This window comes from Macaca nemestrina, chromosome 6, assembly GCF_043159975.1.
Source record: "Macaca nemestrina isolate mMacNem1 chromosome 6, mMacNem.hap1, whole genome shotgun sequence".
In the NCBI taxonomy this organism is placed as follows: Eukaryota; Metazoa; Chordata; class Mammalia; order Primates; family Cercopithecidae; genus Macaca; species Macaca nemestrina.
In genome coordinates, this window is record NC_092130.1 from 3,944,881 (window position 1) to 3,957,325 (window position 12,445).

The 12,445-nt window shown below is 43.6% G+C and overlaps 1 long non-coding RNA gene across 1 annotated transcript; it reads left to right on the top strand.

Annotated features, from left to right (window-relative positions):
* Nucleotides 1-2,588: 2,588 nt before the first annotated feature.
* Nucleotides 2,589-7,217, top strand: LOC139363688 (uncharacterized). Its single transcript, XR_011624414.1, has 3 exons — nucleotides 2,589-2,721; nucleotides 3,412-3,559; nucleotides 7,079-7,217. It is a non-coding gene; the product is annotated as an uncharacterized lncRNA (long non-coding RNA).
* Nucleotides 7,218-12,445: the final 5,228 nt, after the last annotated feature.

A 12,445-nucleotide genomic window follows, 5' to 3' on the forward strand; every position in this document is an offset into this window, starting at 1 on the left:
AGAAAGAAAGAAAGAAAGAAAGAAAGAAAGAAAAGAAAGAAAGAAGAGGAAGGAAGGAAGGAAAGAAGGAAGGAAGGAAGGGAGAAGGAAAGAAAGAAAGATGTTCAGGACAAACCAGAAAGTCCAAGCATGGCATGAACAGTCTTTGTAAGTCATAAGAGGATTTATTTAAAAAAAAAACTTTTATGTGATCAAGTTGTCTATTAATTAAAGGGAAATTATAATGGTCTTTCCAGAGATTGGGCTTGATGTAAATGAAAAAAATGCAGTGAATAATTGGTAAGAGCAATGAAACTTTCTTAAGTGATTGATTTACTGTTAATAAATCATAAGAGATTTAAATATTTTTGAACCCAAATTTCAACTTCTATTATAGCTTGCCATTTTCGGTTTTCTCTCCTCTTTTAAAGGGCAAGACAGTAATGCTCTTCAACTTATTTTTCAGCTCATATAAGTTTTTTTCCTTGAGTTCTATTTGTTGTGGACTGATGCGAACAATGTTTTCTTAAAGGTATAAAGGAAATGTTTTCTTCCAACATAATATTTGGCGCAGTGCTGAAGGTTTTTTCTTTTGCCCTTTGGTAACCAGCCTAACAAATTTTATGGTTTACTGAAACAATTCCTATGCCATTATTATCAAGTTTTGGTTTGCTGAAAAAAAAGTGAGATTAAAAGAATTTTTTTTGCTGGGCATGTTGGTTCATGCCTGTAATCCCAGCCCTTTGGGAGACTGAGGTGGGTGGATCACCTGAGGTCAGGAGTTTGAGACTAGCCTGACCAATATGGTAAAACCCCATCTCTACTAATATTACAAAAATTAGCCTGGTAGCAGGTGCCTGTAGTCCCAGCTACTCGGGAGGCTGAGACAGGAGAATCACTCAAACCTGGAAGGCAGAGGTTGCAGTGAGCTGAGATAGCACCACTGCACTCTAGCCTGGGTGACAGAGTGAGACTCTATCTCAGAAAAAAAAAAAGAATTTTTTTAACCTTAAGGTTATTACATTCATGTATCTTTCTAAATGGGCTTTTAAAGTCCTTGTGATACTGAGTTAAAGGGCTTTGACTACTGGGTCTAAGAAGGACACCAAGTCTTGCTAAATGTTGAACACTGACATCAATTAAAGCCTCATCTTTAGGCCGGTAGAAGATGGCAGTCAAAATAAACTGCATTCCTGAGACATGGAGCCAGAAATTAAAGCTATTTAACTCCTCAAGGCCCAGGGACTATCACAGAGGAAGTGGGCATGTGAGATTGTAAAAGCCAATTTTGAGAGATAAAATAAGTTTAGTTTCTCTATAAATTAATCATTAATGTCAAATGCATGCTGATGCAAGACCAGCATTAACAATGTTTTCTCAAAGCATTAACCAACTCATTAATAAAGGTTATAAAAGGCTTATGGAAGTTATAACTTATGGGCAAGATTAAAATTTTATAGATTACTTATAAAATTTTGAAAAACGGCCGGGCACAGTGGCTCATTCCTGTAATCCCAGCACTTTGGGAGGCTGAGACAGGTGGATCACGAGGTCAGGAGATCGAGACCATCCTGGCTAACACGGTGAAACCCCATCTCTACTAAAAAATACAAAAAACTAACCGGGTGACATGGCAGGCGCCTGTAGTCCCAGCTACTCGGGAGGCTGAGGCAGGTGAATGGCGTAAACCCGGGAGGCGGAGCTTGCAGTGAGCTGAGATCCGGCCACTGCACTCCAGCCTGGGCGACAGAGCAAGACTCCGTCTCAAAAAATAAAATAAAATAAAATAAAATATTGAAAAACAAATTTAATTGGCTTCCTGTTGTTTTCATTAGGGCTTATTGTTTACAAAATTAAGTCTCCTCTCTCAAAGAATGAAGGTTTCCTCTTTTTTAGAAAAAAATCCTTGAGTTAGCACTTTGGTCAAAAGAATGACTTATTTTACAATGACCTGTGGTATCAAGTGTTTTCAACCTTTAATATTTGACAAACTTTCTAAACTCAAATTATAAATTATGTCTTTTTCTGACCTAATTAATGCTTTAAGATATTAGATTCCCTAAAGTCCAAAAATGACACAATTTGGCTTATTTGGTATAAAAAGTATATAGAAAACACAGTCAAATATGAAATGGTGTTTGGTTTTCTTTGGGCTATATTTGTATAAATATGTTATTAGTATGTGTTCCAAAATTATGGGAAACCCCTATAATTATTGTATGACTTAGTGTATATTATCAGTAATAATTATAATTGTTACATTAAATTATTTTGTGCCACAGATGTAACAAATATCCTTGTCAATTGTGTTTGACTATGGCTGCCCTAAAACTTTTTGTCATCCACAGACAATTGTTGTCTTGTTTTGGTTCTCTTTAGAAGGTTGTTTTATAATCAGCTATAAAATCTAACAGGTGCTCTTGAATACAAGTTTCTGATACATTTGGAGATTGTGACATCAGAATAGAATAAAACTTTCAGAACTCACAGAGAAGTGAAAAGTTCATGAATATCAAGCTGAACAGCAATGAACTACATGGAATGAGCTAACAGAAGACTGATGTAATCTTTTTGACTTTTTGCTGAAAACATTGCTAATCCTTTGTTTTGTTTTTTCAGAGTCAAGGGAAGTTTTCTTTTGAGCTATTGACAGCTTTTAATAATTTAGTATACTCCTATGAACAACATTTTGAACATATTTTTTGCTCTTTACCTGATTTCTCCAGAATTTGGAAACTATCTGTGAGTATTCTTTTTTTTTTTTTTTTTTTTTTTTTGAGACGTTCTCGCTCTGCCGCCCAGGCTGGAGTGCAGTGGCCGGATCTCAGCTCACTGCAAGCTCCGCCTCCCGGGTTCACGCCATTCTCCTGCCTCAGCCTCCGGAGTAGCTGGGACTACAGGCGCCCGCCACCGCGCCCAGCTAGTTTTTTGTATTTTTTAGTAGAGACAGGGTTTCACCGTGTTAGCCAGGATGGTCTCGATCTCCTGACCTCGTGATCCGCCCATCTCGGCCTCCCACAGTGCTGGGATTACAGTATCTGTGAGTATTCTTAACTTATGGTAACACAGTTATTTACATCAGTACAATAAGAATCTGTTTTTGGCCAGGTACAGTAGCTCACAACTGTAATCTCAGCACTTTGGGAGGCCAAGGCGGGCAGATCACCTGAGGTTGGGAGTTCGTAACCAGCCTGACCAACATGAAGAAACCCCATCTGTACAAAAAATACAAAATTAGCCAGGCGTGGTGGTGCATGCCTGTAATCCTAGCTACTTGGGAGGCTGAGGCAGGAGAATCACTTGAACCCGGGAGGTGGAGGTTGCCAACAGTGAGCCAAGACCATGCCACTGTACTCCAGCCTGGGCAACAAGAGCAAAATTCTGTCTCAAAAAGAAAAAAAAGAAAAAAGAATCTGTTTTCATTTATTACAGGACAGAATTGGAGAAACTGGTTACTGACTGGAATGGTATGCTTTCCTTTAAGGAATCAAACTTGACCTATGGGGCCAATAAAAGCACCTTGGGAAAACTGGCCTCTTACCTTGTCTACACAGTCCCTGTACAGCATTCCTGACCTGTGGTAAGTAAAGAATGTCACTTTCTGACAGGCCCAGGAGCCACAAGTTTATCTTGGAACTTCAAGAAGAGAGGAATTCACCCAACTCATAGGTTATTTGATGATATAAATCCATGGCTGGGCTCAGTTTTAAAAAAGTCTTGGCCGGGCGCGGTGGCTCAAGCCTGTAATCCCAGCACTTTGGGAGGCCGAGACGGGCGGATCACAAGGTCAGGAGATCGAGACCATCCTGGCTAACACGATGAAACCCTGTCTCTACTAAAAAAATACAAAAAACTAGCCGGGCGAGGTGGCGGACGCCTGTAGTCCCAGCTACTCGGGAGGCTGAGGCAGGAGAATGGCATGAACCCGGGAGGTGGAGCTTGCAGTGAGCTGAGATCCGGCCACTGCCCTCCAGCTTGGGTGACAGAGCGAGACTCCGTCTCAAAAAAAAAAAAAAAAAAAAAAAAAGTCTTATCTGAGATTCCTTCTATGGAACAAAGTCCATTCATAGCCTTAAAAGCCTATGTAAAAAAATTATTCTTGCCGCACTGTATACAAATAATCAGGCCAAGTATAATAAAGCAAATCAGTCCTAACATGACTTTAGTAAAAATGGGAAACTAGAGAGAGAAAAATTATGTTTCAAAAACTGTAGTACACCTGTTGTTAGACTCTAATCTTGCCTAATGTTTTTCATTTTTTATTATTTTCTACAGTTTGGACTGAATTCTAATTTTTCTTGGCTACAAGTCTTAAAAATAATGTTTTTAATTTCTTTCCTCTTTTTTTTTTTTTTTTTTGAGACAGAGTCTTGCTCTGTTGCCCAGACTGGAGTGCGACGGTACGCTCTTGGCTCACTGCAACCTCCATCTCCTGGATTAAAGCAATTATCCTGCCTCAGCCTCCCAAGTAGCTAGGATTACAGGTGCCTGCCACTATGCTTGGCTAATATTTAGTATTTTTAGTAGAGACAGGGTTTCACCTTGTTGGCCAGGCTGGTCTCGAACTCCTGACCTCAGGTGATCCACCCACCTTGGCCTCCCACAGTGCTGGGATTACAAGTGTGAGCCACTGTGCCTGGCCCTGTTTTTAGACATTGGCAATGGGCAGCACAGGACTGTGATCCCTGAGAGAAGAGAAACAAAGAGAGTGAACCCTGTGATTTTCCAGGTGTAGGAAAACAGCCAGTTGCCTGGCAAGAGTAACACTATCTTGAAGGGAAACCACCATAATGACCCATGTTTGACTAGTGCATACTAAGGCGGTCCTGTGGCAAGGTCAGGAAACAGTGCCTGTAATGGAGATAACCCCTTGTAAAGAAACAGTGCCTGTAGCAGAGATAACCTCTCATAAAGATGTTTATCTAGGCTGGGTTGCAGTGGCTTAATCCCAGCACTTTGGGAGACTGAGGTGGGAGGATCTCTTGAGCCCAGGAATTTGCGATCAGCCTGGGCAACACAGTGAGACCCTGTCTCTTTAAAAAAAAAAAAAAAGAGAGAGAGAGAGCTTATTTAAATTCCCCAGTGGTCAGGAGTTTCACAAGACGTCTGAGGCTAAAATTTCACTATAAAAAGGATACTTTCTGGAGGGCAGTTGCAGAGATCCACTGCCATGTGGCTGCCTCAGACAAGGCTTCTGTTTGTCTCTATTAAATATTTCTTTTTGAGAAACTGGATTTGTCAACCTCTTTCTTCAGCCTCTCAGTTCCCTTGGCCTTTGGAGGTAGGTTATCTTAGATCTGCTAACAACAGAACACCAGCCTTTCTGCCTGAAGGAATTTCTTTTCTTTTCTTTTTTTTTTTTTTTTTTTTGAGACGGAGTTTTGCTCTTGTTGCCCAGGCTGGAGTGCAATGGTGTGATCTTGGCTCACCGCAACCTCCGCCTCCTGGGTTCCAGCGATTCTCCTGCCTCAGCCTCCCAAGTAGCTGGGATTGCAGGCATGCGCCACCACACCTGGCTAATTTTGTATTTTTAGTGGGGGTGGGGGTTTCTTCATGTTGGTCAGGCTGGTCTTGAACTCCTGACCTTGGGTTATCCACCCGCCTCAGCCTCCCAAAGTGCTGGGATTACAGGCGTGAGCCACTGTGCCCGGCCTGCCTGAAGGAATTTCTAAGCTGCTAGGAAGGGAAGGGGAACCCAGACAGACAGTCCAGTAGTCTCACAGAGGCAAGAGACAGAGATAGGAGTTGGGGGAAGTTGAAGTGGCTAGGATTTGCAGGGTAAGGTACTGAGAAGAGGGAGCTAGGCAGGGCAAGAATTCCAGAAATGTGCATAGGAATTACCTTTAAATCATCAGCCAAATAATTATCTGTGCATCCATGGAATAAAACTCCACTAGTCTTGGCAAAAATAATTTACGAGCATAGAAAGTTGATTCTTCATCTGGGCATGGTGGCTCACACCTGTAATCCTAGCACTTTGTAAGGCTGAGGTGGGCAGATCACTTGAGGCCAGGAGTTCAAGACCAACCTGGCCAACATGGTGAAACTCCATCTCTATAAATAATGATAATATTGGGCCGGGCGCGGTGGCTCAAGCCTGTAATCCCAGCACTTTGGGAGGCCGAGGCGGGCGGATCACGAGGTCAGGAGATCGAGACCATCCTGGTGAACACGGTGAAACCCCGTCTCTACTAAAAAATACAAAAAAAAACTAGCCGGGCGAGGTGGCGGGCGCCTGTAGTCCCAGCTACTCGGGAGGCCGAGGCAGGAGAATGGCGTAAACCTGGGAGGCAGAGCTTGCAGTGAGCTGAGATCCGGCCACTGCACTCCAGCCTGGGCGACAGAGCAAGACTCTGTCTCAAAAAAAAAAAAAAAAAAAAAAAAGATAATATTAATAAATTAAAAAAAAAGAAAGTTGGTTCTTTGAAAAGATCAACAAAATTGACAAACCTTTAGCTAGATGAACTAAGAAAAAAAAAATTCAAATTACTAAAAGTAGAAACAAGAATGAGGACATTGCTACTGATTCCATAGGAATAATAAGGATTATAAAAGATTACTGTGGCCGGGCACGGTGGCTCATGCCTGTAATCCCAACACTTTGGGAGGCTGAGGCCAGAGGATCACCTGAGTTCAGGAGTGCGAGATCAACCTGACCAACATGGAGAAACCCTGTCCCTACTAAAAATACAAAATTAGCCAGGTGTGGTGGCACACACTTGTAATCCCAGCTACTCAAGAGGCTGAGGCAGGAAGGAGAATCACTTGAATCTGGGAGGCGGAGGTTGTGGTGAGCCGAGATCACACCATTGCAATTACACTCCAGAGCAAAACTCTGTCTCAAAAAAAAAAAAAAAAGATTACTGTGAGAAATTGTACACCAACCTAGATGAAATGAACAAATTCCTAGAAACACAAAACCTATCAAGACTAAGCCATAAAGAAATAGAAAATCTGAGTAAACCTATAACTAGTGAGATTGGATTGGTAATCGAAAATCTCCTAAGAAAGAAAAGCCCAGGATCTAATGGCTTCACTGGTGAATTCTATAAAACATTTAAAGAAGAACTAATATCAACTCTTCTCAAACTTCTGACAGAAATTGAAGAGAACACTTCCTAACTCTTTCTATGAGGCCAGCATCATGCTGACACCAAGGCCAAATAAAGACACTACAAGTCCCAGTAATAGCATAAAGAAAAGAAGACACTAGTAGAAAGAAAAACTGTAGATCATTATCTCTTGTGAACATTGATGCAAAAATCCTCAGCAAAATACTAGCAACTGAATTCAACAGCATGATAAAAGGATTGTGTACTGTGACCAAGGGGGTTTATACCCTGAAAGCAAGAGTGGTTCACCATACAAGAATCATCAATGTAATGTATTGCATTAACCGAATTAATTAAAAAAACACGTGATCATCTCAACAGAGCAGAAAAATCATTTGGCAAAATTCAACACCCTTTCATGATTAAAACAGTCAATAAAGTAGGAACAGAAGGTAGTTATATAATGTAATAAAAGCCATACATGAAAAATCTGGCCAGGTATGGTGGCTCATACGTATAAATTCCAAACACTTTTTGGGAGGCAGTGGCAGGAGGATCACTTAAGCCCAAGAGTTTGAGACCAGGTTGGGCAACATAGTGATACCCAGCTCTATAAAAAAGAAAAGAAAAGAAATCCACAGCAAACATCATATTCCATGGTGGAAGACTGAAAGCTCATCCACTGGGATCAGGAGCAAGGAGAGAGTCAACCTAAAATAACAACAGATACAGTGGCTCTAAGAAAAAATGATATTACTTGGGAATGAATGACAAATTGTATATTAGTCCGTTTTCACGCTTCTGACAAAGACATACCTGAGACTGAGTAATTTACAAAAGAAAGAGGTTTAGTGGACTTACAGTTCCAAGTGACTGGGGAGGTACACAATCACAGTGGAAGGCAAGGAGGAGCACGTAATGTCTTACATGGATGGCAAAAGGCAAAAAGAGAGAAAAGCTTGTTCAGGGGAACTCTCTTGTGAGACTTATTCACTGTCACAAGAACAGCACAGGAAAGACTTGCCCCCATGATTCACCTCCCACCGGGTCCCTCCTACAACATGTGGGAATTCAAGATAAGATTTGGGAGGGGACACAGCCTAACCATATCAGATTGTGTGAAAGGAAAATAAAATCTCAGGACCCCAAACTCACTATTCAAAAGGAAAAGTTAAGCTTGGAAACTAAGCCACACAAAAAGCTGCCTTACCTTTTGTTCCTAAACAGATAGGTATAAGATAGAAGGCCACATGTCTCCCCAGGTGGCCTCCCTCACCTTGACAATGTAAATTAACAGCTTATCTTCACAGGTGCAGCACAAAAGGAGACTAGAAATCATCCCCCCATATACCCCTCAGAAAAATGCATATTTGACCTCTTCCTCTACTCTCTGTTTATCTTATGTACAGATTTACTGAGTGTAAGATATGTAATTGACTATTCCTCTACCCTGTCCTTTTCACATGGAACATGTGGATTCAGTGAGCACTAATCAAAGCCTCAAAAGAATGCAATGGCTTATCTCACTTGTCTACCTTCCCTTTTTTTCCCTTTCTTCTTTCCCCTCCTGCCCATTTTTCCCCTTTAAATAATGAAGTCCTCAAAATCTTCTTTGGAAAAAAGTGCATGCCACAGATCGTACTGTCTTGTGTCTCTTCTTCTTGGGTGCATGCACAACCTTGGCAAAATAAACCTCTAAATTGATGGAGACCTATCTGAGATACTTTTTTGTTTACAGTTCCATCCCCGGGAATACATGTACCATGGTGAACCATTGGGGGAGGCACTCAGAGAGAAAAAGAAAGGAAAGGGGTTTTAAAGGCAAAATGAGGAAGGTTACATTAGTTGTTTTGAAAAAATTATCCTTGGCTACAAGGATTGATAACAAGGGTAGCATTAGTCCAAGATTGAACAGGCAATTGCTGGACAGGTGTCCTTGCAGAAATATTCTTTGTGCATGGGTGTGACGACCTTTGTGCAAGATTGTGGTTTCAGACAGTCCTTGTTTTTTATTGTTGTGTTGGGGTTTTTTTTTTGTTTGTTTCTTTGTTTTTGTTTTTGTTTTTGTTTGAGACAGAGCTTTGCTCTTGTTGCCCAGGCTGGAGTACAATGGGGCAATCTCGGCTCACTGCAACCTCTGCCTCCTAGGTTCAAGTGATTCATCTGCCTCAGTCTCCTGAGTAGCTGGGATTACAGGTGCCTGCCACCACGCCCGGCTAATTTTGTATTTTTAGTAGAGACGGGGTTTCATCATGTTAGTCAGGCTGGTCTTGAACGCCAGACCTCAGGTGATCCACCCATCTCAGCATCTCAAAGTGTTGGGATTACAGGCATGAGCCACCGTGTCCAGCCTCAGACAGTCCTTGTAATATTTTCTATCATAGGCGTGTGTGCATGGAAGCCCCTCCTCAGCCTCCTAAGTTCATTTTTTTTTTTTTTTTTTTTTTTTTTGAGACGGAGTCTCGCTCTGTCGCCCAGGCTGGAGTGCAGTGGCGTGATCTCGGCTCACTGCAAGCTCCACCTCCCGGGCTCACGCCATTCTCCTGCCTCAGCCTCCCGAGCAGCTGGGACTACAGGCGCCCACCACCGCGCCCAGCTAATTTTTTGTATTTTTAGTAGAGACGGGGTTTCACCATGGTCTCGATCTCCTGACCTTGTGATCCGCCCGCCTCGGCCTCCCAAAGTGCTGGGATTACAGGCGTGAGCCACCACGCCCGGCCTAAGTTCATTTTGTTAGGGTTTGGCATAAGTGACTCCAGTTTGATTTGGACAACTTGTGCAGAAGGATGCCCACTTTTGCTACTTCTATTCAACATAGGACTGGAAGTCCTAGCCAGGGAAATTAGGCAAGAAAAAGAAATAAAAGCAACTCAGATTGGAAAGGAAGAAGTATCTCTGTTCGCAGATGGTATTTATTTATTTAGAGACAGGGCCTCACTCTCATTGCCCAGGATGGAGTGCAGTGGTGTGATTGTTACAGGACAGGGGTAACCCCAAGAGAGGGTTCTTGGATCTCATGCAAGAAAGAATTCAGGGTGAGTCCTTGGTGCAAAGAGAAAACAGGTTTATTAAGAAAGTAAAGGAGGGGCAAAGTCTCACTCTGTTGCCCAGGCTGGAGTGCAGTGGCGCGATCTCAGCTCACTGCAAGCTCCGCCTCCTGGGTTCACACCATTCTCCTGCCTCAGCCTCCTGAGTAGCTGGGACTACCGGCACCTGCCACCATGCCTGGCTAATTTTTTTTTTTTTTTTTTTTTTTAAATAGAGATGGTGTTTCACCGTGTTAGCCAGGATGGTCTCGATCTCCTGACCTCATGATCCGCCCACCTCGGCCTCCCAAAGTGCTGGGATTACAGGCGTGAGCCACTGTGCCCAGCACTGCAACCTGTGTTATCAGCAAGGTCTTTATGACTTGTATTTTGTGCTGACCTCCTATCTCATCCTGTGATTGAGTATGCCCTAACCATCTGGGAATGCAGCCCAGTAGGTTTCAGCCTCATTTTACCCAGATCCTGCTTATGATGGACTTGCTCTGGTCCACACGCCTCTGACACAATCATGGCTCACTGCAACCTTGACTCCCCGGGCTCAGGTGATTCCCTCACCTCAGCCTCCTGAGTAACTGGGACTATGGGCACCATAACACCATGCCTGGCTAATTTTTTGTAGTTTTAGTAGTGATGGGGTTTGCCAGGTTGTCCAGACTGGTCTCAAACTCCTGGGCTCAATCTATCCACCCATCTCCACCTCCCAAAGTGCTGGGATTGTGGGTATGAACCATGGAACCTGGCTAATAAGCTCTTATCTGTATAAAACCCTAAATATTCCACACACCAAAAAAATGTTAGAGGTAATAAATGAATTTAGCAAAGCAGTAGGAATCAAAGCCAATGCACAAAAATCAGTTAAATTTCTATGCATTAACAATAAGCAACCAAAAAAGAAGACAAAACTTCCACTTACAATAACATCAAAAAGACCAATCAAAAAGCTCATGGCTGTAATTCCAGCTCTTTGGAAGTCTGAGGATGAGAGGATCACTTAAGCCCAGGAGTTGAGGCTGTAGTGAGCTATAATCGTGCCACTACACTCTAACCTGGGCAAGAGTAAGATCCTGCCTCAAAACAAAAAACAAATACCAACAACAAAAACTCATGCAAATAGACAGCAATAAATAAATACATTAATTTAATTAAATAAAACAATTTTTAAAAAAAACTCAAAAAACCAGTAACATCAAAAGGTTCTCAAGGTGTTACCAATTAAATTGAAAGTTCCAGCTGGGCTTCGTGGCTCACACCTGTAATCCCAGTGCTTTGGGAGACCAAGGCAGGAGGATCCCTTGAGGCCAGCAGTTCAAGACCAGCCCAGTTAATATAGCGAGGCTCTGTCTCTAAATAAAAAAATTAAAAAGAAAAAAACAAAAAAACCTGGAAGTTCCCTTCACCCCAACTCCACTTCTACCCCCAGTGTGGGGGCACGTCTTTCCTTTCTCTCTTCCAGTCCATATTTCATAGTAGCCCTTCAAGTCCCACATTAGAAATAGCAGACAGCCCAAATCCCATGGTGTTTCTTTGCATCGTCTCCCTGTACCCCATGTTTAAATGTCACAGCGCCTCACACACAGAGCCTTGACATACCATTTGCCGTCTGTTGGTCTCACTGGATTGTAATCTCCGCATGGCCATGGCTGGATTTTATAAAACGTTGCTGTCCTGGTGCTTGGCAAAGCGCAGGCAGGGAGGAGGCATTCAGAACCTGTTCACGGAGGGCAGCGGGCATCGGCGGAGAGTGGCAGGCTGTCTGGATAAACCAGGTCTGCCTTTCTCAGGCTAGTTCATACCTAAAGGACATTTAAGGGGTCCAGCCGGGCCATTCAAACTCTGGTCGTATGAACTGAAGCCTCCTCAAGGGAGATACACACAAAAAATGCACAAAACAACACGGCCTAGTGGGAAAGGACCTGGACTTGCATGAAAAGGTACGGGGGAGCCTTTCCCAGCCTCAATTTTCCTCCTCTTACAGAGGCGGAGGCTCATAGAATGAGGTGCATGACACCCCAGCTTAGGAGAAGAAACTTTTGCAGAATGAATCAGGAGCCAGGTCTGCGCTCCCGAGGCCAGAGCTGGCCTCCTGTCGCGGCCCAGTGCACAGAACGGCCACTTTGTGCCCTGCGCTTCGCCTCCAGACCGGGCGGGAGCTGTGCGTCGCCCCGGTGTCCTGGACACCAGCAGCTGGGCGCCGCTGCGGAGAGAGGGAAGCGCCGCGCGGGTCCCGGGCCCAGCGCTGCGCCCAGTCCTGAGGCGCCCTCCTGCGGCCGCTGCTCGGCGACCTCCCGGCCCTGCGGCTGCGGCCCCGCCCCCGCGCTGACGTCACCGCATTCCGGCTCCGCTCCTCCCGCCGCGGCGCCCGCACCG